This window comes from Pristiophorus japonicus, chromosome 9 (genome assembly GCF_044704955.1).
Source record: "Pristiophorus japonicus isolate sPriJap1 chromosome 9, sPriJap1.hap1, whole genome shotgun sequence".
In the NCBI taxonomy this organism is placed as follows: Eukaryota; Metazoa; Chordata; class Chondrichthyes; family Pristiophoridae; genus Pristiophorus; species Pristiophorus japonicus.
In genome coordinates this window covers 34,286,095-34,302,595 of record NC_091985.1, presented here as the reverse complement: position 1 = coordinate 34,302,595, position 16,501 = coordinate 34,286,095, and positions in this window count along the sequence as shown.

Sequence of the window (16,501 nt, the reverse complement as noted above, 5' to 3'; positions counted from 1 at the left end):
GTCCATTGACTTAAAGATGGATCTGAGCTCTGCAGCCAGAGAGAAAATGTATTTTCCCAGCTGTGTTTCAACAGTCTTCACAGCACCTGGCTGTTCTTTTCAATTAGCAAAGACAGATTTTTGTCTTCTCCCCCTAGGGGAACATCCATTTCAAAATTACTGCGCCAAACAGTGCAGTCTGTCAAATAGCTGGGATTGAAGGACTGTCACTCAACGCAAGTAACAATTACTAATTTTCATTTTTTAAAAATTATTTATTTTTGTCACCTGTCATTCAAAATAAACGTGGTTCGCATGCTCTTGCTCATTTTAAATGTTAGTCCGAACAGTTGCTAAATGTTTAGGGCTCTGGAAGAGCGCTCTTTTCAGACAATATTTGAGAATTTGGCACACAAATGATGCGTGATTTAAGAAAATAAGGCTGTGAGAGTTGTAAAAAAGAGAACAAGATATTTTCCCTTTAATGCAAAGTAAAATATGGGCAATGCGAATGACTGAGGATAACAAGATTAAACTAGAACAAAACTTTTTGAGAGCTGATTGACTAAGTTTAGATTGCTTGATATGATCCACTCAATGACCTCATCTGTAAACCACAAGATGACCCTCAAGAAACCTAATCTGTCAGTTCTTGCTTGTTCCTCCCTGAGGCAACAGACAGAGTGTTTCCTTCCTGAAAGATAGTGCCCCAACTTCTGCAGTGGTGGCAAACTTTGTACGGAGGATGTCTAGCTTGCACTGGGCTGACTGCCTGCAGTCTACTGAAGGCAGCTTGTTTAACTAATTAGCATAAGCTCCCACCACAGCGTTGGCCTTGCAGTCGACTGGGAGACTCTGAAAGTGACCCTTGCTGGAAAGTGGTTGCGTGCGAATGTCAGGTGAAGGCAGAGATCAAACCTAGGTGGCAAGAAAGAGCTTTGTTCGAGAATTGCATTTGTGATTTCTACCTCAACCATCCGATAGCTTTCATTTGGGACTACTGTCTGATTTCAGTGTACCAGGTTAACAGGGAAAAATCTGAGGTCCTTTATTAAATGACAGGTACATACTCATTGATATGATCTTATTTGGTCTTGTAAAGGGATTGCCCACTTCAGCATCCTGAGCCGACATCACTTAATATCTATTGATATATCCAAACAGCAGGTATTATGAAAAAACTCTGAGAGTAGAAAGTTAGCCCAAGTTTATTATCGACCATTGGCTATTATTTTTTGCAGTTGTCAAAAATATTAATCTGACGCTACTGTCACTTTATAATTCATAGAATAGAATCATGGAAACATAGAAAGATTACGACACAGAAGGAGGCTGATCAGTACATCATGTCCGTGCCGGTTGAAGAAGAGCCACCCAGATTAAATCCCACCTTCCAGCACTGGGTCCGTAGCCCTGTAGGTCACGGCTCTTTAAGTGCACATCCAAGTACCTTTTAAATGTGCTGAGGGTTTCTGCCTCTACCACCCTTTCAGGCAGTGAGTTCCAGACCCCCACCACCCTCTGGGTGACATTTTTATTCCTCACCTCCCATCTAATCCTTCTACCAACTACTTTAAATCTGTGCCCCCTTGATTATTGACCCCTCTGCTAAGGGAAATAGGTCCATCCTATCCACTCTATCTAGGCCCCTCATAATTTTATACAGCTCAATTAAATCTCCCCTCAGCCTCCTCTATTCCAAAGAAAACAACCCCAACCTATCCAATCTTTCCTCATAGCTAAAATTTTCCAGTCCTGGCAACATCCTCGTAAATCTCTGTACCCTTTCTCGTGCAATCACTTCTTTCCTGTAATGTGGTGACCAGAAATGCACGCAGTACTCAAGCTGTGGCCTAACTAGTGTTGTGTACAGTTCTAAAATAACTTCCCTGCTCTTATATTCTATGCCTTGGCTAATAAAGAAAAGCATTCCGTATGCCTTTTTATCCACCTTGTCTACCTGTCCTGCTACCTTTAAAAGATCTGTGGACAAGGTCCCTCTATTCCTCCACACCTCGCAGTATCCTTCAATTTATTGTGTGTTCCCTTGCCTTGTTGCACCTCCCCAAATGCATTACCTCACACTTCTCCGGATTGAATTCCATTTTCTACTTTTCTGCCCAACTGACCAGTTCATCGATATCTTCCTGCAGTCTAAAGCTTGCCTCCTCACTGTCAACCACAAGGCCAATTTAAATATCATCTGCAAACTTCTTTATCATGCCCCCTACATTTAAGTCTAAATCATTGATATATACCACAAAAAGCAAGGGACCGAGAACTGAGCCCTGTGGAACCCCACTGGAAACAGCCTTCCAATCATAAAAACACCCGTCAACCATTACCCTTTGCTTCCTGCCACTTTGCTAATTTTGGATCCAATTTACCACTCTCCCTTGGATTCCATGGCTTTTTTGATTAGCCTGCCATGTGGGACCTTGTCTAAAGCCTTGCTAAAATCCATCAAACGCACGGTCCTCATTGACCCTCCTTGTTACCTCCTCAAAAAATTCAATCAAGTTAATTAGACACGACCTTCCCTTAACAAATCCATGCTAACTGTCCTTGATTAATCTGCGTCTTTCTAAATGAAGATTTATACTGTCCCTCAGAATTGATTCCAATAATTTGCCCACCACCGAGGTTAAACTAACTGGCCTGTAATTACTTGGTCTGTCCCTTTCTCCCTTTTTAAACAATGGTACAATGTTAGCAGTCCTCCAATCCTCTGGCACCACTCCTATAGCCAGGAAGGATTGGAAAATGATGGTCAGAGCCTCTGCAATTTCCTCCCTTGCTTCTTTTAATAACCAAGGATATATATCATCCGGTCCTGGCGATTTATCTACTTTCAAAGATGCTAAACCCCTTAATACTTTCTCAGAGGAGGTGGGACATTGCCATCAAATTTGGGAAGGTGATGAGGAAGACACTTGGAGTCGACCTGATCAACAAAGAGCTGACTCTGGAAAATAAGCAATGGTGGAAGCAAGGTAAGAAGTCACACACTTGGGTGTAAGCTTGGCTCAGTTGGTCGGACTCTCACTTATGGAGTAGTACTTACTGAGGGAGTGCTCTATTGTAGGTGGTGCTGTTCTGTGGAGCAGATGTGAAATCAAGGTCCTGCCAGAGGGACACTAAAGCCACAATGGGTTGCCAAGGATGACATCAAAGAGGTTGAAAGAAAGATCTGAAGGAGCCGTTTACATCTTCAGGACATCCCAAAGTACTTTACAGCCAATGAATTATTTCTGAAGTATGGTCAATGACGTTATGTAGGCAGACTTTCTTCATCTGAACTTCTGATCTTGTAAGAAGTCATTTAAAACTTTCAGAAATACATAAATAGGTACTTAAGTTATTACAGCATAACCTCCAACTCAATAAAGGAACAACAACAACTTCAACAGTGATAGTTTACAGTTATAAAGCACATTTAATGTCGCAAACCATTCTAAGTTATTTCAAGCAAGCAGACTGGATATCCGCCAGATGTTTAGGAAAAGAGTTAGGGGAGATGACAGAATGCAGAGTTGAAGAGGTAGATTTTAAGGAGCCTTTTGATAGTGGGGAGAGATGTAGCAAGGCCGAACAGCTAGGGGAAAAAAACAATCAAAGTGCATTGATGGAATGGCTGAAAGTTCTGTCATCAGTGGTGAGGAGAGTGGGCCACAAACTTTCTGAGAAGGTAAAAATGATTTGGTGATGAAAAGATGAAGTATTAGGTAAACCACTGAGGCATAGAGGTGCTTTATCTTTAAGAGTGTCCCAGAACTTTAAATATTGTTCCTGATGAATGATGAATTTACATGATACTATGTAATTGAAACTGGGCAAGAGAAATAGTTTTCTTTGATAGAGTAGACACAGTTTATTAAAACACTGGGAAACCTGATCCAAAGACCCACTGCATTACGCGTTAAGTATAGCGGGCTAAAGGTTCGGTGGCACAGCGCCCATTACTTGGGCTCTGTGGCCCTCTGAGCAGTGCACAATCACTTCTGCGGCAGACAGCATTTTGGTGAGGGCGTTAGTGCAGGGAGCATGCACCGTTAGTATGCAGAGTCGGCAGATCATGACGTCAGTCAGGGTGTAACACTTTCAACATCAACGCTGGAGCTAACGCCCTCTCTTAACCTCACACAGCAGCAGGAAGGACCCCCAGCAGCACTATTTAAAAAGATCATCACCCACTTACAGGTTAGTTGCTGATTGATTTCCACCAGCTGTTGCTGAGTTTGTACAAGTGTTTGGTTGACTTCCAGATTTGGTTAAAGTTGCCTAAATTCTACAAGGAGTGGTACTGACTTACAAGAGGTCTGATCAGACCAGTTGCTCCCAGACATGGGTGCAGTAGTTTGCTGTAGTATCAGCTGAGGCTCAGTGGGTAGCACACTCGCGTCTGAGTCAGAAGGTTGTGGGTTCAAGTCACAGTCCAGGGACTTGAGCACAAGATCTAGGTTGACACGCCAGTGCAGTGCTAAGGGAGTGCTGCACTGTTGGACGTGCCATCTTTTGGATGAGACTTTAAATCGAGGTCCCGTCTGCTCTCTCAGGTGGAAGTTAAACGATCCCATGGTACAATTTCGGAAAGCAGGGGAGTTATCCCTGGTCTCCTGGCCAATATTTGTCCCTCAATCAACATAACAAAACAGCTTATCTGATCATTATCAAATTGCTGTTTGTGGGAGCTTGCTGTGTGCAAATTGGCTGACGTGTTTCCCACATTACAACAGTGACTACACTTCAAAAATGGCTGTAAAGCGCTTTGAGACGTCCAGTGGTTGTGAAAAGCGCTATATAAATGCAAGTCCTTCTTTTTTCTTTATGTGACCCTGGTCAAGTTAGTGTCAACAGGTTATACATCCATTGAGGACATCACAGTTAATCCTTGTTGACCCTTTCGCCTGCAGCACGATAGGGAGAATGAGCAGAGGTGACACAGAGCAGGACAAGCTGCTACAAGAGGAGGAGGGGGGGAAGGGCTCTCAGCAGAAGCCTAGATCCACGCAGGGTCTGCAGGGAGCACTTCTCCCACCTCAAACTCAGTGAGGGACAGTGTATGCGACATCTCCGTTTTACTGAGGAGGTGCTCACTGAAATCTGCCACCTGCTGCAGGCAGACCTGCAGCCTCAGTCCAGGGCGAGGATGGCATTGCTGGTGGTTGTAAGGGTGACCAAGGCCTTGAACCTCTTCATGTCGGGCTCCTTCCAGGCTGGAGCAGGCGACATCTGTAACATCTCCCCGTTCACCGTCCACTCCTGTATAAGGGAGGTGAGTGAGGTTGTGTATGCAAAGAGAGCTGAATACATTTCATTCTCTTTTGCCAGAGAGAAGCAGGCGGAGCGAGCACGCGGCGTTCCCATGGATAACGCGTCCCCATGGAGCAGGGTGCCATTGACTGCAAAACATGCCGCTTTGTGGGCCCTGCATCTCAATACAGCGATGTACCGCAGCCGGAAGGGATTCCACTCCCTCAATGTCCAGCTGGTGAGCGACCACACTTGGCACATCATGCACGTCAATGCTCGGCAGCCTGGCAGCAGCCATGATGCCTTCATTCTGCGGCAGTCCGCTGTACCATCAGCATTTGAGCCACCACAACAAACCAGAGGGTGGCTATTGGGCGCCATGGGTTATCCGTTGACCAGATGGCTCATGACTCCGCTGCTCAATACACACACTCATAGGCAGCATGCATATAATGAAAGCCATGCGGCCACACAGAATCTGATAGAGCAGACCATTGGCATCCTTAAACAATGCTTCCGCTGCCTGGACCGCTGTGCAGGAACCCTGCAGTACTCACCAGAGCATGTCTCAGGATTCATGATGGCACAGCACTTGCCACCAGGCATACAGCGACCAGCTGAGGAGGAGGAAGGGGAAGTGAAAGGGGGGAGGCAAACTAGAAATCCCCTCCCTGCCTTGACTGTCCATGATTGGCTCATCCGACTGTGGCACCAGTGAATACAACTCCAATTCCACATTCAACAATAGTCCCACATCTTACCTTCCCTCTATTACTGACCATCGAGGCATTCTCTTGGCCACAATGCGACAATAAAAGCCACCACAAAACAAACAAACCAAACCAACTTTATACATCAAACCATTACAATATGTGATTCAAAGGTCAACTAATCACCCTTGTGCATTCCTGTATTGCCTGTCTTCAGTGTGTCTTTGCCTGTACTAGTGCTCCAACAAAGTGCTACCGCAGTGGCTGCCACATGGCTGGTGGAAGGCTGCTGCCTTTCAGCAGGGAGACTGCAGATGGCTTTGCAGGACGACCTCGCGCAGCTCTGGGCCAAGTAAGCCCGGCTTTGGACTGCACCACCTCGGCATGGGCAGCAGCAGACTGGGCTGGCTGGCTGACAGGCAACAGCAAGGGCACTAGTGGAGTGGCAGCGGTGGGAATGGTGCCATCCTGAGAGAGGACAGCAGATTCATGCTCCACGGAGCCACTGCCATTACCCCGGGGCAGTGCCTCAGCGTTCCTAGTAATCTGCTGGATGACTTTAGTCTGAGCTTTCATTGCAGCACTCAGACGTTGGGTGGCTGCTGCTTGTGCAACAACGGAAGCTGAGACATCGACCATCAGACACTTCATGATGGTTGGGTCCACAAGTGTGCTAAGGATGGGCTCCAAGCTCTGAGCAAGGCCCTGTGCAAGGTTGGAGTTGGACTCCTCCATGCTCCTTGACATTGCACGCAGGCTTTCTGGATGAGGTATGAGAAAATTGTCATCTTTAATGGTTTCAGCACCGCCTCTGGCCACGGCCTTAGTCACAGCCAATCCAATTATGGTGAGCACTGACTCCTTGAGCGGGAGTCAGAATATGGAGTTGCTCCTGTCCCTCTCCCATTAAGCCGCTGCCTACCTTGCCCTGCAAGGGGGTAGTGTGTCAGTGAGTGCGGTTCACTGTGTTTGGCTGATGTGGCTGTCATGGTTGAGGAGCCGGCAAGCTGTGAGCTGTGAGACTTGCAGCAGCGGTAAATGTCTGAGGGTGAGATGGAGCATATGAATGTGAGGTATGAGTCGTGATTGATAGAGATTGTTGGTAGGTAATGGGATTGTGATGAGTTGAGCAGGGTGAGAGGCTAGTGGTGCAGTTTGTGGGATATGGCATTTGAAGAGGAATTCACCGATCTTGACCACATGTATGATGTCATTAAACTTCTTCCTGCACTGCGTCCAGATCCTCAGGACTACACTGCTTGCATTGACAGCGACAGCTATCTGCTCCCATTCCCATCTCAGTTTCTGTCTGAGGCGCCTCCTAGCCCCCTGTGGATACAGGACACCTCTCCTCCTGTCCATCTGCTGCATCAGGGCTTCAAGTGTTGCATCTGAAATTCTGGGAGCCCTCTCTCTGGCATATTGCGCCATCTTCACTCTTCTTGTAGGTCACACACTCCTCTACAATGACTTCCAGTACCTGCTCCAGCCAAAATGCACCTTCCCTTTAAGAGGTGCAGACTGGGTTTAAGAAGTGCAGGCTAGCTTTAATTGGTGCTAGCCTCGCATGAATTTGGGCCCCCTGCTGAGCGTGCAGCCACTCAGCAGTGCGTTTAGTGCTGGGCTGCACGCCACTATCATAATTAACAAGCGACACAAATTTGCGTGCTTCCTGCATTACATTAAACGGGCACGGGTTAATCGTGCATCGCAATCCCGTGCCCGTTTTCAGGGGTTATCCAATTTTTAGCCCACAGTGTTTTGGTGAATTAGAACAAAGAATTGAGAGAAGACTGATACTACAGTAGTACTTCACATCATTAGTGTCAAGCGATTTTTCACATTGCACCAAAACAAAACACGGGGGTGATTTTCTTTGATTGTTATTTGTAGCAAAATTGTAATGAATCCTAAAAGAATGTACGTATGATTTTGCTATGAATAGTGAATAGTGGAAAGCTTTCTGGACAGTATAACTGCAGCATAACCCTGCCAAACTTAGGTTGACTTCACAGGCTAACTGCCACTGGTGGGAAACCTACTTTGAAATTCAGGTTGAAAAGAACTCGGGTATTCTGCTCACCCACCTTTATGATCCGAATAGGAGAAAAGAGCTGAACATCCCATCAATTCTTTTCTAATATTAGAAATCTTATCAATAGTCAGAGGGCAGAGAGAAGAGCTCTGCTTTACATAAGAACATAAGAATTAGGAACAGGAGTAGGCCATCTAGCCCCTCGAGCCTGCTCCGCCATTCAACAAGATCATGGCTGATCTGGCCGTGGACTCAGCTCCACTTACCCGTCCGCTCCCCGTAATCCTTAATTCCCTTATTGGTTAAAAATCTATCTATCTGTGACTTGAATACATTCAATGAGCTAGCCTCAACTGCTTCCTTGGGCAGAAAATTCCACAGATTCACAACCCTCTGGGAGAAGAAATTCCTTCTCAACTCGGTTTTAAATTGGCTCCCCCATATTTTGAGGCTGTGCCCCCTAGTTCTAGTCTCCCCGACCAGTGGAAACAACCTCTCTGCCTCTATCTTGTCTATCCCTTTCAATATTTTAAATGTTTCTATAAGATCACCTCTCATCCTTCTGAATTCCAACGAGTAAAGACCCAGTCTACTCAATCTATCATCATAAGGTAACCCCCTCATCTCCGGAATCAGCCGAGTGAATCGTCTCTGTACCCCCTCCAAAGCTAGTATATCCTTCCTTAAGTAAGGTGACCAAAACTGCACGCAGTACTTCAGGTGCGGCCTCACCAATACCCTGTACAGTTGCAGCAGGACCTCCCTGCTTTTGTATTCCATCCCTCTTGCAATGAAGGCCAACATTCCATTCGCCTTCCTGATTACCTGCTGCACCTGCAAACTAACTTTTTGGGATTCATGCACAAGGACCCCAGGTGCCTCTGCACCTCAGCATGTTGCAATTTCTCCCCATTCAAATAATATTCCCTTTTACTGTTTTTTTTCCCAAGGTGGATGACCTCACACTTTCCGACATTGTACTCCACATGCCAAACCTTAGCCCATTCGCTTAACCTATCTAAATCTCTTTGCAGCCTCTCTGTGTCCTCTACACAAACCGCTTTCCCATTAATCTTTGTGTCATCTGCAAATTTTGTTACACTACACTCTGTCCCATCTTCCAGGTCATCTATGTATATTGTAAACAGTTGTGGTCCCAGCACCGATCCCTGTGGCACACCACTAACTACTGATTTCCAACCTGAAATGGACCCATTTATCCCGACTCTCTGCTTTCTGTTAGCCTTTGTTTGGTTTTTTTTGATTAAAGGATGGTGAGGGCAGGTATTACACTCTACATTGTCCCCTCGCACCACGCCACAAAAAGTACCAATGGTGTAACTCGGAGATAAAACTATTAAACCCGCGCAGTTACCATGTACGTGCGACAACTAGAGACAAAAGTTAATCAGAAACAATGCAAAAGCCACACAAGGGAAGAGAGATCTCAATAAACAAACCAAAGATGCCCGGTGGATCACAAGGTCTGCGTTTCTAAATACTTAGAAAGGGGGGAAAATGTCCTTGAATTTTCAAGACGATCATATGACTCGCTTCAGGCGAGACTGTGATAGTCCTTTAAGGGTAAATCGGATGGATTGGGTTGACGTTAATTGCTTCAACTCAAATGAACCACTTTTGTTCGTTCACTTTTATTTGAACGTTTAAATATTGTGTTCAAGGAAAGAACGTTTCTTTGTTACATTAAGCCTATGGAGTCCAATAAAGATTACCATGTTTTAGAAAGCCTCTTTTGTCCCAGTCAACTGGAGTGTACACAACTACTTGTCCTATTTAGTTATTTCTCCTAATTGGTGTTCTTTAGTTATTGCCTTAAAGACTACTTAAATGCAATGTGGGTGGTCTGGAACCTGCAAAGATAGTTTTCATGTCTGTATGCAACCTCATAAAACAAGAATTAGTTTGAACACCATAATTAAAATTTATGATATACATAGAGTGATAGCAGTGAGATATTATAAATAGCTCCACCAGCAAGGCTCATTAGATCTTTACTGCTCACGAATTATCCACTCAACCTTACTTCAATGGAACAACTTTCAGTTTTTCTATTGACTTCCATTGCCAAGCAGTCTGATCAGGAACAGCAAGGACTCATCATAGGCAATCCCTCAGAATCGAGGAAGACTTGATTCCACACTGAACATGAGTTCTTAGGTGGCTGTACAGTCCAATACGAGAACCACAGACTCGGTCACAGGTGGGGCAGATAGTCATTGAGGGAAACATAGAAACATAGAAAATAGGTGCAGGAGCAGGCTATTCGGCCCTTCGAGCCTGCACCACCATTCAATAAGATCATGGCTGATCATTCACCTCAGTACCCTTTCCTGCTTTCTCTCCATACCCCATGATCCCTTTAGCTGTAAGGGCCATATCTAACTCCCTCTTGAATATATCCAATGAACTGGCATCAATAACTCTCCGCGGTAGGGAATTCCACAGGTTAACAACTCTCTGAGTGAAGAAGTTTTTCCTCATCTCAGCCCTAAATGGCTTACCCCTTATCCTTAGACTATGTCCCCTGGTTCTGGACTTCCCCAACTTCAGGACCATTCTTCCTGCATCTAACCTGTCCAGTCCCGTCAGAATTCTATATGTTTCTATGAGATCCCCTCTCATCCTTCTAAACTCCAGTGAATACAGGCCCAGTCGATCCAGTCTCTACTCATATGTCAGTCCTGTCATCCCGGAAATCAGTCTGGTGAACCTTCGCTGCACTCCCTCAATAGCAAGAACATCCTTCCTCAGATTAGGAAACCAAAACTGAACACAATATTCCAGGTGAGGCCTCACTAAGGACCTGTACAACTGCAGTAAGACCGCCCTGCTCCTATACTCGAATCCCCTAGCTATGAAGGCCAACATACCATTTGCCTTCTTCACCACCTGATGTACCTGCATGCCAACTTTCAATGACTGATGTACCATGACACCCAGGTCTTGTTGCACCTCCCCTTTTCCTAATCTGCCGCCATTCAGATAATATTCTGCCTTCGTGTTTTTGCCATCAAAGTGGATAACCTCACATTTATCCACATTATACTGCATCTGCCATGCGTTTGCCCACTCCCCTAACCTGTCCAAGTCACCCTGCAACCTCTTAGCGTCCTCCTCCCAGCTCACACCGCCACCCAGCTTAGTGTCATCTGCAAACTTGGAGATATTACACTCAATTCCTTCATCCAAATCACTAATGTATATTGTAAATAGCTGGGGTCCCAGCACTGAGCCCTGCAGCACCTCACTAGTCAATGCCTGCCATTCTGTAAAGGACCAGTTTATCCCAACTCTCTGTTTCCTGTCTGTCAACCAGGTCTCTATCCACGTCGGTACATTACCCCCAATACCATGTGCTTTAATTTTGCACACCAATCTCTTGTGTGGGACCTTGTCAAAAGCCTTTTGAAAGTCCAAATACACCACGTCCACTGGTTCTCCCTTGTCCACTCTACCAGTTACATCCTCAAAAGATTCTAGAAGATTTGTCAAGCATGATTTCCCTTTCATAAATCCATGCTGACTTGGACCAATCCTGTCACAGCTTTCCAAATGCGCTGCTATTTCATCTTTAATAATTGATTCCAACATTTTCTCCACTACTGATGTCAGGCTAACCGGTCTATAATTACTCGTTTTCTCTCTCCCTCCTTTCTTAAAAAGTGGTGTTACATTAGCTATCCTCCAGTCCATAGGAACTGATCCAGAGTCGATAGACTGTTGGAAAATGATCACCAATGCATCCACTATTTCTAGGGCCACTTCCTTAAGTGCTCTGGGATGCTGACTATCAGGCCCTGAGGATTTATCGACCTTCAATTCCATCAATTTCCCTAACGCAATTTCCCGCCTAATAAGGATTTCCTTCAGTTCCTCCTTCTCACTAGACCCTCGGTTCCCTCGTATTTCCGGAAGGTTATTTGTGTCTTCCTTCGTGAAGGAAGGGGCAACGTTTGTCTTCACTAATCTTTTTCTCTTCACATATCTATAGAAGCTTTTGTAGTCAGTTTTTATGTTCCCAGCAAGCTTCCTCTCATACTCTATTTTTCCCCTCCTAATTAAACCCTTTGTCCTCCTCTGCTGAATTATAAAGTTCTCCCAGTGAGTGGGATTGATTTGCCACACGCTCCTTCCGCTGCCTGCGCTTGATTTCTGCATGCTCTCGGCGACGAGACTTGAGGTGCTCAGCGCCCTCCCGGATGCACTTCCTCCACTTGGGGCGGTCTTTGGCCAGGGTCTCCCAGGTGTCAGTAGGGATGTTGCACTTTATCAGGAAGGTTTTGAGGGCGTCCTTGTAACATTTCCGCTGCCCACCTTTGGCTCGTTTGCCGTGAAGTATTTCCAAGTAGAGTGCTTGCTTTGGGAGTCTCATGTCTGGCATGCGAACTATGTGGCCTGCCCAGCGGAGCTAATCAAGTGTGGTCAGTGCTTCGATGCTGGGGATGTTGGCCTGGTCGAGGGCGCTAATGTTGGTGCGTCTGTCCTACCAGGAGATTTGTAGGATCTTGCGGAGACATCGTTGGTGGTATTTCTCCAGCGACTTGAGATGTCTATTGTACATGGTCCATGTTTCTGAGCCATACAGGAGGGCAGGTCTTACTACAGCCCTGTAGACCATGAGCTTGGTGGCAGTTTTGAGGGCCTGATCTTCAAACACACTTTTCCTTCGGCTGCCGAAGGCTGCACTGGCGCACTGGAGGCGCTGTTGGATCTCATCGTCAATGCCTGCTCGTGTTGTTCGGAGGCTCCCGAGATATGGGAAGTGGTCCACGTTGTCCAGGGCCGCGCCGTGGATCTTGATGACTGGGGGACAGTGCTGCGCGATAAGGACAGGCTGGTGGAGGATCTTTGTCTTGCTGATGTTTAGCATAAGGCCCATGCTTTCGTATGCCTCAGTAAGTTCGGCGACTATGTCCTGGAGTTCAGCCTCTGTATGTGCGCAAACGCAGGCGCCGTCTGCCTACTGTAGCTCGATGACAGAGGTTGGGGTGGTCTTTGAGCTGGCCTGGAGACGTCGTAGGGTGAACAGCTTCCTACTGGTTCTGTAGTTTAGTTCCACTCCAGCAGGGAGTTTGTCGACTGTGGGGTGGAGCATGGCAGCAAGGAAGATTGAGAAGAGGGTTGGGGCGATGACGCAGTGCTGTTTGGCCCCAGTCCGGACGTGGATTGGGTCTGTAATGGATCCATTGGTAAGGATCACGTGCATGTCGTCGTGGAGCAGGCAGAGGATGGTGACGAACTTTTGGGGGCATCCGAAACAGACTAGATGCAAGTGAAAAGACTTTTTACTCTGCTCCAGCAATGTGCTTCAGAAGGACATCCTCAACTGCACCAATGTGCATATTGTATCATAGATTCTTGTGGCCTTAGACTGCCAGAATTAATTTCATGCAAGATATTCACAACTATCTCTGCAGTGGCTTAAGACATGAAGGTCCTGAGTTTGATCTTCAGTTTGTGCTGAGTTGGTGGTTCTCAGATGGTACTTGGGGTAGAACTGGCCTCAAAGCTTCTGGATTAGAGAGGGGAAATTGGTCATGATTCACACTTCTGATCACTATTCAGCGACTTCTGCTGGAGTTGCACAGGATCGCGCTTGATTCTGAGGATTCCCATTGTTGAACATCCTGCATGATTATTGGTCACACAGATGAGGTAGCAGAGGATGCTTGGTGCCTATAGAATGATACATTACAAGAATTCGGAGCCTCCAGGAGAGAAGGATGGGGAATATTTAGCAGTGAAAATTTAGGAGAAAAGAGCAGAATTAAAAAAGAAAAAAGATGTGTGCAGCCCCTAGAGAGAATAAACTTTCATCTCGTTGGCCAAGGTTGGATTCAAACTGTGTTCCAGAGGAGAAAGAATGGTTTGCCCAACTTGGCATGCCAACCATTTATTATGGATATATGTTATATCACTGCGATGCTAGCCATGCCTGACAGAACACTGCTAGATTTTATTATAATCTGATGGAAATTCAGTCATCTTCTATGGTAAGAAACCACATTCTTTACCATTTACCATGTATTTTGAATGGGATCACATTAGCTATTGAAATAGTAATGATATAAAGGGGTGTAAGAATTTTTTGTAATGCGAAAAGGTCATCATCATCATCATAGGCAGTCCCTCAAAATCGAGGAAGACTTGCTTCCACTCTAAAAGTGAGTTCTCAGGTGACTGTACAGTCGAATACAGGAATACAGTCACTGTCATAGGTGGGACAGGCAGTGGTTGAAGGAAAGGGTGGGTGGGGAGTCTGGTTTGCTGCACACGCCTTCCACTGCCTGCGCTTGTTTTCTGCATGCTCTCAGCGATGAGACCCGAGGTGCTCAGCGCCCTCCCAGATGCTCTTCCTCCACTAAGGCCAGGAATTCCCAGGTGTCGGTGGGCTTGTTGCATGTTATCAGGGAGGCTTTGAGCATGTCCTTTAAATGTTTCCTCTGCCCGCCTGGGGATCACTTGCCACGTAGGAGTTCCGAGTAGAGCGTTTGCTGTGGGTGTCTTGTGTCGGGCATGCAGATGATGTGGCCTGCCCAATGGAGCTGGTTGAGTGTGGTCAGTGCTTCGATGCTGGGGCTGTTGGCCTGAACAAGAACACTGACATTGGTGCGTCTATCCTCCCAGGGGATTTGCAGGAGCTTGCGGAGGTGGTATTTCTCCAGCGATTTGAGATGTCTACTGTATATGGTCCATGTTTCTGAGCCATACAGGAGGGCGGGTATCACTACAGCACTGTAGACCATAAGCTTGGTGCCAGATTTGAAGGTCTGGTCTTTGAACACTCTCGCCGTTAATGTCTGCCATTGCTGATAGTAGGCTCCCAAGGTATGGAAAATGGTCGACATTGTCCAAGGCCGTGCCGTTGATTTTGAAGACCGGGGGAGGGGGGGGCAGTGCTGTGTGGCAGGGTCAGATTGGTGGATGACCTTTGTCTTATGGATGTTTTCGTTTGCCTCGGTGAAGATGTTGACGATGGCTTGGAGTTCAGCCTCTGAGTGTGTGCAGATGCAGGCGTTGTCCGCATACTGTAGTTCAATGACAGAGGATGGGACAGTCTTGGATCTAGCCTGGAGGCGACGAAGGTTGAACAGGTTTCCACTGGTTCTATAGTTTAGTTCCACTCCAACGGGGAGCTAACGAAAAGTTAATGAAAAGGTCATTAAGCCCCACAGGACTATCCTTTTTTCAAAGGTCAATCTTGCCTTTCTGTCTTCTCCTGTAGTTGGAGGGGTGGGTGGGGCTATTCTGGTATTTCTCTCATACTTCTGAACAGGAAACAAGATAAAGCTTGTCATCTGATTGATGAGTGCTCTCTTACCTTTGGTATCCAGCCTTTCTGCTACCATCATAACCGTTCTTGTCTTTCTATATTTGATCAATATTACCATGGTCACTGCTCCACTGAACTTTCTTGCTTATTTCTTTTAAACTCCAAATACTCCCTTCCTAAATACTCTAGCTCTTTCCTCTACCTCTTACTTTATTAAATTCACGACACATTCAGCCTCCAACTTTGCTAGCTCAATGTTTCCCAGGACTTCAAAACTATGGAACTCCTTAACTTCCACGATCTTTCCTTCCTGCTGCAATTTTCAGGCTTTTCAAACCCAAGCTTAGTATTACTTAATGTCAGCCTTGGCTCAGTGGTAGCACTCTCACCTGTGAGCCAGAAGGTTGTGGATTCAAGTCCCTCTCCCAAGACTTTAGCACATAATCTAGGCTGACACTTCAGTGCAGTACTGAGGGAGTGCTGCATTGTCGGAGGTGCCTTCTTGCAAATGAGATGTTAAATCGATGTCCCGTCTGCCCTCTCAGGTGTAAAAGTGCAATAGATGGCACTATTCAAAGGAGAGCAGGGTATTCGCCCTGTAGAAATTTAACAGCACCTCATCTTTTGTTTAGGCACTTTACAGCTTTCTGGACTCAACATCGAGTTCAACAATTTCAGACCATAATCTCTGCCCATTTTTATTCCCTTTCCTCCTTTTTTTAACCCCCCCCCCCCCCCCCCGCCGATCTTATATAATTTTTTTCTCTCTCTGTTTCACATGGCAGCTGGTAATTATTCCGCCATTCACACCCTATCTAGATTCATCTTTTTCTAACTTGTGCCATTACCATCTCAAGTCGACCCAACATCCCTTTTGCCTCTCTAATCTCTCCAGTCTTCCACACTATCACAGACCTTCCCTTTTGTTCTTTCCTCCCCTCCCCATTTCAGTGCTCCTTAAGAATCTGTTCATTTCGAACATTCGCCAGTTCTGACGAGGGGTCATCGACCTGAAACGTTAACTCTGCTTCCTCTCCGCAGATGCTGCCTGACCCACTGAGATTTCCAGCATTTTCTGTTTTTATTTCAGATTCCAGCATCCGCAGAATTTTGCTTTTGTATTAGGGTATTCTCCATAAATGGATAATCTGGTGATGTACCTCATTGCTGTTTGTGGAACCTTGCTGTCTGCAATTCGGCTGCTGTGTTTCCTACATTACAACAGGAATG